This window comes from Octopus bimaculoides, chromosome 18 (genome assembly GCF_046866305.1).
Source record: "Octopus bimaculoides isolate indiv1 chromosome 18, ASM4686630v1, whole genome shotgun sequence".
Lineage (NCBI taxonomy): Eukaryota > Metazoa > Mollusca > Cephalopoda > Octopoda > Octopodidae > Octopus > Octopus bimaculoides.
Window position 1 is genome coordinate 20,719,313 of NC_142945.1, and position 14,403 is coordinate 20,733,715.

Below are 14,403 nucleotides of genomic sequence, written 5' to 3' on the forward strand. Positions count from 1 at the left end.
GACTGGATGAATCGTTCTGGGTCGTTAAAATCAAATGCTAGTCAGATACCGGATCAATAGATATTCTTATAATGCACCATAAATGTGAATGAAATTATAATAGAAAACTCTAGCGATGAGCACGATAGATTATCCAATTTACTAACAAGTAAATATTGATATTTTTTTTTTTTACACAGCAAAAATATGTGATGGGTTTGGTCGATTATATCAACCCCCCAGTACTCAACTGGTTTTATAAGAAACGTGGATGTAGGCAATCAAATACTGCCTGGTGCTTTTTTCGTCATTCTAATGTAGTAACAGCAACAATTTAATATTATTGAATAAAATTATCTAGAATTTTACTGGCACTAATTTTATCATCATGTCTTCTTAGCTACTCCGTGTACGTCGAGCTATAATTCTAAGCTCAGTAAGATGAAACGTTTAAAATAGTAAGACATCAAACGATTTATATTGCAAAACATTTACTCGGATTTCTATCAGTTGAACCAAATCCATTGATAACCTAATAAAAAATAACGATGACGGTGTTACACGCAACAGAAAATACTATCCCGTTAGAAAGTGCAAGAAAAATACTTGTGTACGCGCGCGCGTGAACACATATATGTGTAACGGTTATAGGATTGCACGATGAAGATCATTTTTTTTATAAGAAAATATTTATTTATGCCGTTACATTCTAGGTTGCCATACCTCGACGGGTAGGCCAGTGTAATAGTATATAAAACATGCAAGGTTGAGAATGTAGGCCTGTATCTGTATGTTCCTTCTTTTATAGCAGTAATTGTATAGAGGGAGAGATGGTAGGGTTATAATGTTGGCGCCGTTGTCTGACAGTAAAGTTATTTCTCCCTCTGCCAAGTTGTAGCTGATCAGCCAGGCATCTTTCTCCATGAGACGTCAAGTGACCACTGGTCACTAGAAAGTGAAAAGAGGAAGTTTTCTTGGAGTGTCCTGTTTATATAGCCATGAAGCAGGGCAGTGAGTGCAAAGGATTTAGCTTGTTTACCTCAATTCTAGATGGAGCAGAAGAGGTCAGAAAAGGGTCAAGTGGTGGAGACCGCTTCGGCCTAGCTATTCAAATATGGGTAAAGTGGATCGAATCCACTTCACGCCTGCCAGGTTCCTATATATGTATGCGTCAATGCACTAGCGTAGCTATAGTGTGCCGCCCGGAGTTGCCCTTCCGTTTGCCGTCCCGGACCTCACAAAAAACACAGATTGCCTACAGCAGACCCAAAAGTGCCACCCTTACCTCCCCACCAGCTACGCTAGCGAGTCAATGCTGTCTTAATTCTGATCTATATATGCTGTGGCTTGCTATCAAAAATATATACTATAGGACCCGGCGCAGATTTGTCCAGGGGCCCATAATGCTGCCAAGACTGCTCTGAAGAAAGCGTGTGTGCGTGTACTCCATTTCAGAATGGTTGCTGACAAGACCAAATGCGTATTTTGGTGTTGACTTGAGATTTAGAAAGATCAGAGCTGTATTGTTTTACCCTATCATCTCTAGCGGTGATCCTATGAACCAAGGCATTTCAACCATGGCACTGTAGTCTTTTCGTCTGACAAAGAGTACATGGAACTACATAAATACAAAGTTGCCCTCCATTTGTTTTTCTTTCAATAAACGTCTGTGGTTTGAAGGAAATTTGGGTGCTGTTTCTAGAAAGTCAAATAGCCAAGTAGAAGATCCCCCTCATTTGCTTGTACAGAGCTATAGCATTTGATAGCATAAAAAACGCACGGGCATATTAGGTACACCCTGATTTCAGCAGCGCATATTTAAGGAAAAACAGTGCTTTTTTTGTATGTGTGTATTAAAACATAATATAGGCTCAACGGTTAATATGCAGTTTAGTGCAATAGAGATCTTGGAGTGACAAGGAAAAGCCTCAAGTTCGTTATATCTATTTAACACGAAAACGATGCATAGAATAACTATAGTTTTTACCACATGTCATACAAATACAATGGAAATAAAGTATCATTCGTTCAGTATTGTCACTTGAGTTTCTTGGCGAACATCCATCGCCCTCCGACAGTCTGTACATGGATGTTCTCATCGTTGGATCAACAAAATTTAAAGAATGGTTCACAACTATATATATATATATATATATATATATATATATGACCTAAACTAACATAGAAACCCCACCCATCGTATATCAAACGCGTTTCTGTGGCTTTTCACTGATGTTCGTTGTTGCAGTATACTATGCTGCAGCAGTGTACCCCAGCTGCTATTTCAGAAATGTTCATGTTATCAGCAGAAGATTTTATTTACGACACTAAACTGTATCTTAACCAGCCCAACTTCGCATATAGGACCCGAAGAGATTTTTGTGACATTTTTGTGGGGTGAGTTCGATTCTATTGCACACAACCTGGGGCAAGTCTCTTCTAACACTGCCTTGAATTTCTCCTAGTCTTACGAGTAGACTTTAGTCATTTGTGAGTGATTAAAACTAAATAGAAGCCCATCGGAGTGCTCTTGTTGGTAGATCTTGACTCAATTCATTGTCCAATTTAACACCACCTCCCAGCCCTTGAGTGTCTTTAACAGAGTCCACTCTGTTGCAAGCTTTTGAGCTAGGTTTTCAGACCGAGAAACTTTCTCACATCCTCCCATTAGTCCGATAGACATGAATCCCTTTTCTCGGGGATGGTTAAAGAAGGTATCTTTCAGTTAAGACAGCTACTAGGAAGTCCGTCACTTACAAAGAAGAAAAAAAAAGGGGAATTATAGAAAACAATTCTATAAGTGGTAGTTAGAATTTGACTATGTGTGTATGCAACAGCAAGTTGTCTCGGAAGGGAATAAAAATATGAGAAATAGAGTTGTGATTTTTTTTACAAGAGAATATGTAAAAAAAGTGGTGGGGGCAATGTGGGAGAAAAACAGCGACACTAAATCTCCAAATAAACTAAATCAGCCATCTGCATTTGATAAGTTTTGTAATATCTAATGATATTGTAATATTTTTACGGGTGTATCAACGAGTCCCAACTTGGATAACCATAATAATCCTTTCTACTGTAGGCACAAGGCCCGAAATATGGGGGAGGGGACTCGTCGATTACGTCGACCACGGTGTTTCACTGGTACTTAATTTATCGAAACCTAGAAGATGAAAGGCAAAGTCGACCTCGGCGGAATTTGAACCTTAAGCATTTCGCCCGGCGTGCTAACGATTCTTATTTCTTTATTGCCCACAAGGGGCTAAACATAGAGGGGACAAACAAGGACAGACAAAGGGATTAAGTCGATTACATCGACCCCAGTGCGCAACTGGTACTTAATTTATCGACCCCGAAAGGATGAAAGGCAAAGTTGACCTCGGCGGAATTTGAACTCAGAACGTAACGGCAGACGAAATACCACTAAGTATTTCGTCCAGCGTGCTAACGATTCTGCCAGCTCGCCGCCTAAATATGACCATAATCGAAATAATGTTGAAGAAATGAAAAAAAAATGTGGAAAAAGAAATGGTTAAAACAGTTACGAGGTAGGAGGGATACTTTCTTATTGTGGCGAAAATTCTTTTAGTAAAGACCATACCGCTCTGGAGGCTTCCGTGCGGTCAGTCGATTTTCAAGAAATAGCCGCCGAATCTCTCTCAGATTAAACCCCACTGACTTAAACAAGGAAGAACACATCAGAAAGTGTAGTCTCGGCTATCCTTAAAAAGACGGAATGGTCACAGCTGGAAGGGCTATAATTAATGGTTTGTTCGATAACAATTGACCTGGGCTAAAAAAATGCCAGTGATACAGGGACAGATAGGACCTTCCTGAAGTATCAGGAGGCTGCAGTCGTCTATATTTAGAAGTTACGTGAGAGTGCCCCTGCACGAGCGTTCGACGTGCTAGAAATAGCAGCCAAATCCCCCTCAAATTATATCCAACTGTCTTGAAGTATCTGAATCAGATACGCAATGGTCACGGTTGAAATGTCTTACATCGTAGGTCTGTTCCTTTAGAGCTCACCCGGGGACTAAACAACAACGTAATTAAAGAATGTAAAATAAAAATGTATACTTTACCATGTAGACAGAAAATTAGCCGCTGCAGACCTCAGAATCTATTTTTCTTACACTAGATAAATAAATTTAACACAAGGATGTAGTTGGGTGATGTTGAAGTATCCCTTGTTGGGATAAGTTAGGATGAAGAAATGTGTAGGTACGTTTTGTTGTATGGGATTATTGTTGTCCGATGATGATTGTCTTAGTACAAGGGTGGCAGTTACAGTTCACAAGTATTCCAACGAGAGCATCTCAAATTGTTTCTTAAATCTCTCCCTCCCTCTCTCTCTCTTTTCTCTCACCTTTTATTTCCGTTTCTTCTCTCACTTCTTTCTTCTTGTTTCACCCTCTTACACTGTCTTCTCGGTTCTCTCTGTCTCTTTTCTTCTCATTATATTCCCGTTATTTCTGTTTCATTTTTTTCTTGTTTCTCTCTCTTCTCTTATCGTATTTCTTTTTCGATCTTACCTTCTTGTATTACACTCAAAATTAACGGATGTCTTGCCAATATTATGGAAGGTATGACTATAATAACGTACCATTTTCCTTTACAAATCAGAGATAATGCCTATTTCCATAATATTTTACATACAACTTGCAAGGTGAGATACTACTTTCCTCAGCTGTCGACTAGAGAACAAAGATTTTATACTCACCATATCCTATCCTCAATGATATCAAACACTGATGCAACCAAGGAATGTCCGGGTTCTTTTGGTCCACTGCAGCACGTTTCTGCCCCCTCTGTTATCCATGCAACCACCACACCAAACTGGGTGCAGCTGAAACTATTCCCAACCATGCAGCTGATCTTGTTTTACTGCTTACTAAAGATTTGTTCTTCACTAACAATTTTGGCCTTTCTCTCTCGCGTTTCTACTATATCCATAATTTTATATATATATGCTTACATTCTGACACATACATTTGTGCAGTTATAGTAGGACAGAATAACAATATTTCCGCCTGTTTATGGAGGGGAAAGTGCCTATTTGTATTCATACATTCAATTGTATGTATGAGTTGCCGGTACGTAAACAGAGATACACATGCGTAGAAATTCTATATTGCACACTTGCGCGCACGCACACACACATACACTTGCGCGCGTGTGCGCGTATTTCAGTCGATAAAATGATCGTCACGAAAACACAAATCGAAAACAGTTGTAAGACTGAGAATAGACAACATAAGACTCGGAACCTATGAATATTTAATGTCATCGAAGTTCAGTAGGTCATAAATAGAGAACTCCTTTCAACTTGTGAAGCAGGCATGAATGGGAATGTATGCGCGGGCACACACACACACACACACACACACACACACGCACCAGTTCACCTCATCGTCACACTCGCATATCCACACAAATGCATGCACGCATGCATACATACATAGAGAAAATGCAAAGCAAAGGAACCATCTTCGCGATCGCTCGATCTGCTAGAAATAGTAGCTAAGTTTCAAACTGTTCACACCGAAAATAGAAAATAAAAAATAGAAAGTAAAAAAAGACACGTAGGACAATACTGTCATTGACATATGTATATAATCCTTTTACTTTGTTTCTGTCATTAGACTGCGGCCATGCTGGAGTACCGCCTTGAAGGATTTTAGTCGAACGAATTCATCTCAGGACTTATCTTGTCTTTAAGCCGGGTACTTACAAAGTACAGCAGGAAACATTAATAGTCGAACGTCAGTGATAAAGGTCACAATTATTTTTCAGGATGATTTCTTGTTTCTTTCAACAAAGAAAAAAGAAAAAAAAGAGAAAAGCAAAAAATCAGATTGTGTGTTTGAAAGGTCATTTAGCAGATTGCTCTTAAAAAACGCTGCTGTTTCACTAAGGTCAGCGCAGATTTTGTCTAAAACGTCATCAGCACAGTAATTATTCTATCTTGTTTCCAGCAGAGGCGAAACGTATGCGAAAAGAGTGAAACATTTATGTTATAGAGTAATTAACCTAAGTAGAACAAAAACGAACTAACAGAAATAACTCTGTGACCAGTAGTGTAGATTTCACATGATTCCGAAGCTCAATCCTACAGCGTGACACCTTAGGCAGGAGTCTTCTACTAGAGCCTTGTGAGCGAATTTGGTAGGTGGAAACTGAATGATGCCCGTCGTGCGTGTGCGTGTTCTTGTGTTTGTCTCCCACTGCCACTTGAAAACCGGTGTTGCTTTGTTTACATCCCTGTAGTATAGCAGCAGTTCGGCAAAAAATACCGAGAGAATACGTACCAGACTTTAAAAAATAAGTACTGGTACTCATTTGTTCGACTAAACTCTTCAAGACAGTGCTACAGCATGGCCGAAGTCCATGAGTGAAACGAAAACAAAAATAAAAAGATAAATAACAGCGAATAAAGATATATTAAGTACCACACAAAATAAACTCTCCATTCATTGCATATACACTCACATACGTACACGTGTATGTATATAGATACCAGGACGTGCCGCTTTGGTAAGCAAGGTAGGCAGTGCAGGGCATCATATAGAAAACATCATATAGAAAAATCCCCCCCCCCCAAATCACTACATCGGATCTGAAAAAATCCAGTAGAAGGAGATTTGATTCGGTTTTTCTCAAATGAGAAAAACTTTGACCAAGATCAAAAAGTTAACAAGAAATAACAGATGGTTATGTGCAGACCTTTCTGAAGTTCCAAGTGTGATGCATACAAAATTTCCTGCAACTGTCATGGTTTTATGGGTTGTCAGCAATGAAGGACATGTGATGCCTCCTTACTTCTTTCCACAAGGCCTTAGATTTAAACTCTGCCACATACATTGAGGTCCTGGAAATAATTCTTAAGCCCTGGATAGACACTGTATGCAATGGAATGCCATATGTGTTTCAGTAAGATTCTGCACTATGACACATGGCTCTAGTAACACAGGAATGGATGGTTGGAAATTTCCATGATCACATAATCCCTGACATTTGGCCACCTAATTCCCCAGGTCTCAATCTATTGGATTATTACATGTGGAGCGTTGTTGAGAGAGAGGTCAATGAACACACCCATAACACCAAAGACTCTATGAAAGCTGCCATAGTCAGAGTAATGTCCAAAATGAACCAGGACCACTTGATTCGAGCATGCAGATGATTTAGATCTCAGATAGAAGCAATTGGAGCGGCGGCGAGCTGGCAGACACGTTAGCATGTCGGGCGAAATGCTTAGCGGCATTTCGTCTGTCTTTACGTTCTAAGTTCAAATTCCGCCGAGGTCGACTTTGCCTTTCATCCTTTCGGGGTCGATTAAATAAGTACCAGTTACGCACTGAGGTCGATGTAATCCCCTCTGTGTGTAGCCCCTTGTGGGCAGTACAGAAATAAGAAGCAGTTGTTGGAGCGGAAAGTGGCTTTATTGAATAACATTATAGAAAAGAAGGTTTATTTTAATTCTCATAGCATTTTTTGATAAATAAAGTTATGTTATTATATATGTTTTTTTTTTATAAACATAAATCTGTCCTCAAATATCTTACGCATTCTGTGTGTGTGTGTGTGTGTGTAATTGTTTCAAAGTAGGGGTTTAGACTCACATTGCACTTCGTACTGTGTTTCATAAACGATAAAGTTTTTTTCTCTCTTTTAACCATGGTATTTTCCATCTCATCTCAGAAACTCCCTGTGCACCTAGGGACCAAACAAGGCACATCTGTGCAGCATAGCAGTGGGAAAATATCTGTCCTACGATAAAAGTTTGGTACTAGATTTTGATTACTGGTTAGGACCACTTCACTGAAAGCCTACCATTGATGCACTTCAGAAAACTATAACATCACAACTTAACATTTAGCTTCCAACACCCACTCGCCTGTAAATATACTTGAGACTTGACGCTTATAGAATAAATCAATAATTTAAGAGACTTCGAATAAAGCCAATGCTTCATAGCTTAAAGATTTTCTGTGGCATTAAATGATTTTATTTTGCACTGGATGGTAAGGATAGAAAACAGAATGGAATAAAATTAAAATACTGCAAAACCACCGCAGCAATCGATATTTTTATCACATGGCATCAAGAGCATTTGCAATGGAATAATATATTTTAGCATGAAAAATAAGAGACTGTAGATAAACAGAGTCAAGAAAGAAGCGTGGTTGTGTGTTAAAATGCTTGTTTCCCAACGACATAGTTCCGTGTTCAGTCCCAATGCATAGCGCCTTGGGAAAACGACGTTTACTTAGCTTCAGGCCGACCATAATTTTGTTTAGTGGATTTGGTAGACAGAAACTAATAGGAACCAGTCGCATCTCTCTCTATAAATATCTGTGTGTATCTTTGCGTCTGTTTGTCCCCACCACCGCTTGACAACCGATGTTGGTGTGTTTATGTCCCCATAACTATGCAGTTTGGCAAATGACATCGATAGAATAAGTGATAGGCTGAACAAAAAAAAGGATCATTTCTGTTTGGCTGCCAAGGTCAATTTCAGTTCGAATTGATTTCATATTCAGTGCAATAATACACTTTTATAAGCTAATCAATGCCATGATAATCATTTTCGTCATAAATCAATAAATAAAGAGTTATTAGGTATTAAAGTTTGAAAATTTGGGGTAATTTCAGCCAATCGTAAGCCACTGATACATTCATGCCTGTTTCCAGAGTAACAAGCCGAACATAAGAACACTTTTGTCTGCGAGAAAGCACGTGTTAACGAGTATATTGAAACCACTTGTTGACGCTGTGTTCCACTGTTTTACCCACCTGGAAATTTTACCGACACTGCGAATAGAGGAGGATGCTGTGTCATACCTACAAGTGCAGGAGATATGGAAATTGTGATTTGTTCGAGAAATTGCTCGAATACATTTCTTTTTAGAAATATTTCATTTGTAATGTGATATTGTTATAAGATAAATCTTTTAAGTTGGTGCTATAAGTCTCCCATTTTGAGAAACATTTAATTTGTAATGTGCTGTTTATCGCATTAAATGCATATTGAATGCTTGAAACTACAAAAGACGTGTTGTTTACTGTTTTTTTTTGTTTTTTTTGTCATTGAGGTGGCTGTGAGGTGTGCTAAAAATAACAGCTAAATAACGTTTTTGGATAAATCTTAAGTTCGTGCTATCGCATTAAATGCATATTGAATGCTTCAAACTACGAAAGACGTGTTGTTTACTCGTTTTCCAACACGTGCATATACCTCCACACACACAACACACACATACATGCATACACACACGCACACACATGAACGCACATACACCTCCACACATACACAACACATACACACACGCACACATACTCGCAAACACACACATGAACGCAAATATACCTCCACGCACACAACACACACATACATGCACACACATGCATACACACACGCACACACATGAACGCATAAATACCTCCACACACAACAAATACATGCCCAAACATGCATACACACACATGAACGCATATATACCTCCACACACACACACATACAGATATACACGCAAACACACACATGAATGCATATATACCTCCACATAACACACAACATACAACACACATGCATACACACATGCATACACACAGACACGTACATATGCACGCACGCACAAACACACACACACGCACAGACACATGCACGCACACACACATACACACGCATGCACACACACAAAACACACATAAATACACACACGCACACACACATATACACACGCACATATACCTTCACACACACAAACACATATATGCACACACGTACATACACAGACGTACATACACACACACATACACGCACGCACACACACACACACAGAAGAACGCATAAATACCTCCACACACAACCCCAGGCACGTACACACACACATACACACACGCATATACACACACGTCGGCACCCAAATACCTGAACACACATATACCTCCATACACACAGCATACACATACACGCATACATACACTTCCACACTCATTCACACGCTCTACATACACACATCCCCACACGTACACACGAACACACCCATACATACATATACAGAGAGAGAGAAAGAAAAAGAAAGAAAGAGAGAGAGAGAGAGAGAGAGAAAGAGAGACAGAGCAACACAGATAGAATGGGACTCTCCGACTTCTACCGACCATCCCATCAACGCACATGTGCAAAAACACACAACCACCCATACATACACCTGTCGCTATAGCTGCTGACCTCTCACTAGGACATTAACAGACACACATTGATCACTCACATAAACATTACATGTTAATACCACATACCACACACAGACACGCACAGAGGTACCCCTATACGCGCACACACGCACCCAATAACTGCCACGCGCACACGTTACCATACGCACGCACACACACACACTACCATACATACACAGACACATGCATACACCCACACAGATACCAAACATTCTTCACACTCTCCCAGAAAGTATTTTCTCTTTGTCCATCTACTTCCAGGTATTTCAAAAATGTAACTACATGTGAACTGTTGGCGATTCCTCCCCCCTCCTTCCTCCTTTTCTTTTGGGCTTTACTATGTCTCCTGTTTCCGAAGAAGAGCTTTGCTCAAAATGTAAAACAACCATTCTTTCTTTCCTTATCTGAGCGTTTGCATGTACAACGTCCTCGTGTTGTTATTTTTTCTCCATTTTATTATATATATATATATATATATATATATATATATATATATATATATATATATATATATATATATATACTTTATTTAAAAGCAGCAGAAATATAACAAAAAAACTGTTACTCTGAGTTTCACGTTCCCGTTCATCGTATTTCTAACAAAACTGTCCGATGTAACTTAGCGGTTCGGCATAAGAGACCGATAGAATAAGTACTAGGCTTCCAAAGAATAAGTCCTGGGGTCGATTTGCTCGACTAAAGGCGGTGCTCCAGCATGGCCGCAGTCAAATGACTGAAACAAGTAAAAGAGTAAAAGAGTAATTGTAGCAAATGGCAACAGCAATTCTGTAAGTTTTAATTTGAAAGTCCTATGTAAGAGTTAGTACAACAGAGTAACAGTTTTTTTTTGTTATATTTCTGCTGCTTTTAAATAACGCATATTACTCTACCTCTGGTATTTGAGTACTCTTTTTTCCACCTTGTTGCACATTTCATGTGCTTACTCCGGTATATATATATGTATAAATAATACAGAATGGGACAAGGACGCAGAACATTCAGACAGTTAGGTGATACTAGAAAGGGACAAAACATCCAGATAGACGATACAAAGAAAACACGGACAGGTCATTCGGAGTTTTCTTTCTTCAGTCGAGATCCAGATTCTCCTTGCAATTTCGGCTGATTTATACGAGGGTACCCAAAAGAAACCGGAATTGTGCGATATTATTTTATTCACTTAACTTTACATGATTGCACTTTTATCTCCTTCAAAGTATTCTCCATTTGAAGCAATGCATCAGTCCAGACGCGTTTTCCACTGTTCGAAGCGGTCCTAGAAATCTTGCGAAGTGATTCCTTTCAACGCTCCTCGTCGTATTTTTTCTTCACCTCTTCCACATCTGCAAAAAGTTTTCCTTTGAAGACTTTTTTTCATTCGTGGGGAACAAAAGAAAAGTTTTAGGGAGCAAGATCGGGTGAATAGGGAGGGAGGGTGTGTAAACGGAGTAATGCCATTTTTGGTCAAAAACTGTCTCACACTGAAGGCGATGTGCGCAGGCGCATTGTCGTGATGAAACCACTATTTCACACTTAGACACTGGTCGGGGCGTTTCGTCTTACCGTGTCTCGCAAACGCTTCAGAGCTGCCAAATAAAATGTCTGATTAACAGTTTAACTAGGAAGAACAACTACTGTGTGGACAATTCCTTTTGCATCGATGAAACAAATCAGCGTCGTCTTTACATTGGACTTCACTTAACGCGCTTTTTAGGGTGCGAGTGACATTGAATACTCCCGTTAACTTGGTTGCTGCTTTGTTTCCGGGTCGTAGTCATAGCACCAGCTTTCTTCACCAGCGATTACTTTCGAAAAAAAGGTCCGGATCAAATTCCAACTGTTCGGTCATTTCACGACATACATTCAGTCATGACTGTTTTTGATCTTCCGTGAGCAAGTGAAACACAAATTTTGCTGCAATTCTTTTCATTCGTAATTCTTCACTCAAAATTCGTTGGGAGGAGCTCCAGGACACACCAGTAATATCAACAAGTTCGTCAATTGTTCGGCAACGGTCTTCCAAGATCAGTTAATGCATTTTCGTGATGTTTTTATTCGTTCGGGTGGTCGACAGTTGCCCTGAACGAGATTGGTCTTCAAGCGACAGATGAGCATTCCTAAAACATGAAAACCACTGGTAAACTTGTATTTTGCTCATGGCAACGTCCTTGTAAGCTGTTTGAAGAATGACAACTGTTTCGGCTGCCGTTTTCTCCAGCAGAAAACAGAATTTCACGGAAACATGCCGTCCCTTCGTTTCAACCATCGGAAAAATCGACGAGCACAAGAGAAGCACTGCAAAGCAAAGAGGTACCACGTGTCAGTACAACTTCAATCTACAATGCCGATCAGCAGACTGATGCCTGAGGTTCGTATCAAGTGGTTTCTAGCGGCGGAAGCCTGAACAACGAGCTTGTCCCTCAGACAACGTTTCTGGTTACTTTTGGGTACTCCCTCGTGTATGTATATATATATATATATATATATATATATATATATATATATATATATATATATATATATATATATATATATAGAGAGAGAGAGAGAGAGAGAGAGAGAGAGAGAGAGAGAGAGAGAGAGAGAGAGACAGAGAGAGAGAGAGAGTGTGTGTGTGTATGTATGCATGTGTGTGTCTGTAACAGGTTATATCAGTTACATTGTTGCAACTCTGTGAGAAAGTGTAAAACGCACCATAATCAACATGGAGAAGAAAGATATTGATTACAGTTTTTATTTTCTTCTAAATTTCACGTATGGTCGATACACAAAACTATATGTAATAATCGGCTTTTGTTCTTTTTTTTTTTTGCAGTGTCTGTAAGGAAGGGCTGCTTGCTAAAAATAGTGTGTCGAAGCGAAAACGACTGACCTCTAATGTTCTATGAAGGTTCATATTTATATCTATTGAAAAGCTGAGTGTATGTTGGAGAACAATGGAACGTAAATTATCTCATCAATGTTAACCTGATTTTGATCTAAGGACGTTAATTCAAACACTAGAACCAAGTGACCATATAAATTTCCTGGTACTAATGGTGAAAACACTGGAAGGAATCTCGTAGAAAAATCTAGGCTAAAGTTTCGATTCCTGGCAAAGAATCCAAGAAATGATTTCTTACATTACTCCCCACGCCTAGAGAGTTTTTAAAACAAATGGTATAGGAAAAATGGGTGTAGAAAAAGAGCAATGAGTGCATGTTTATATATATACAGAAAGTGCGCGAGCTTGGAGTGCATGTATATGCACATAGGACAAAATAAATAATTCAGGACAGTCAGAAAAAAAAAGGACTAAAACACAGAAAATTCATATACATATATATACGTACAGGACTTTGAACATGCAAGCAACAATCAGTTATAGAGAAGCAAAGTTGATAACAAAAGTAGGACTTTTGTAAATTTCGTAACACAAGTAAAAACTTTATAAAATAGACTGAAAAAAAAAAAGTGTTCTCCCAATTTCAACAGGTAAGTGATTAAAAGGTGTGTAATGTTGTATGCAAATGGCTCACCTGGAAAAGTAGTGTTCAATTAAGGACTTGAACATATCTGGCAGGTCAGCGGACCTTCGTCCCCATTTGGTACGGATTGACTGGGGAGAAGTTGAAGCGATCGCAGAAGAAAATGACGATGTTGTATCCGTTTGGGGGAAAAGTGGATGATGATGCTTATTCGGATTCGACAATGGCTTCCATGATGATGACATTTCGTTTTCCATTTATGTTGATGATGGAATACTTTGCTTTTCCGTCGAGAACTCAGTGTGTCCATTAATTAATGTCCGATGGGACATGCGTAGCGATATTCTGTGGCCAAGGGCTAATTGCTAAGAAATGGGATATGTGTGCTCGGAAACGATGAACACACGTTGCTGGGTCTAAAAAGTCCTGTGGAGAAACAGGAACTACCATTTGACAAGGTAAGGCCAATGTGGTGCCGCATACTAACTCTGCCGGTGAGTATCCGATTTTTAAAAAAAACTGCGGCGCGAATATCGAAAAGAATTGCCTGTGAAAACGTTCGACGTACCATTTGCCGAGGGATGGTAGGCTGTTGTGCGGCAGTGCTTACATCCAAGAAGATATGTGGGCTCACTGGAGAGGTGAGAGTCGAACTGACGTCCTCTGTCAGACGTGATCGTTGTGGATGCACCTAAATGCGATATCCAGTGAAAAACTAGTC

The 14,403-nt window shown here is 39.4% G+C and overlaps 1 protein-coding gene across 10 annotated transcripts in view; it reads right to left on the reverse strand.

The window, feature by feature from the left end:
* Window positions 1-14,403, reverse strand: part of LOC106869927 (uncharacterized) — a 47,755-nt gene that overhangs the window by 7,452 nt on the left and 25,900 nt on the right. The window contains exon 1 of one of the 10 annotated variants that reach the window (XM_052974234.2): window positions 5,605-5,708. The exons of 7 other annotated variants lie outside the window; for them this stretch is intronic. The gene's annotated coding sequence lies outside the window, so the exon portion shown is untranslated. Of the gene's footprint in view, window positions 1-4,061; window positions 5,220-5,604; window positions 5,709-14,403 lie in introns of those variants that run through there. 2 more of the 10 variants (XM_014915862.3, XM_014915864.3) reach the window with 2 other exon arrangements.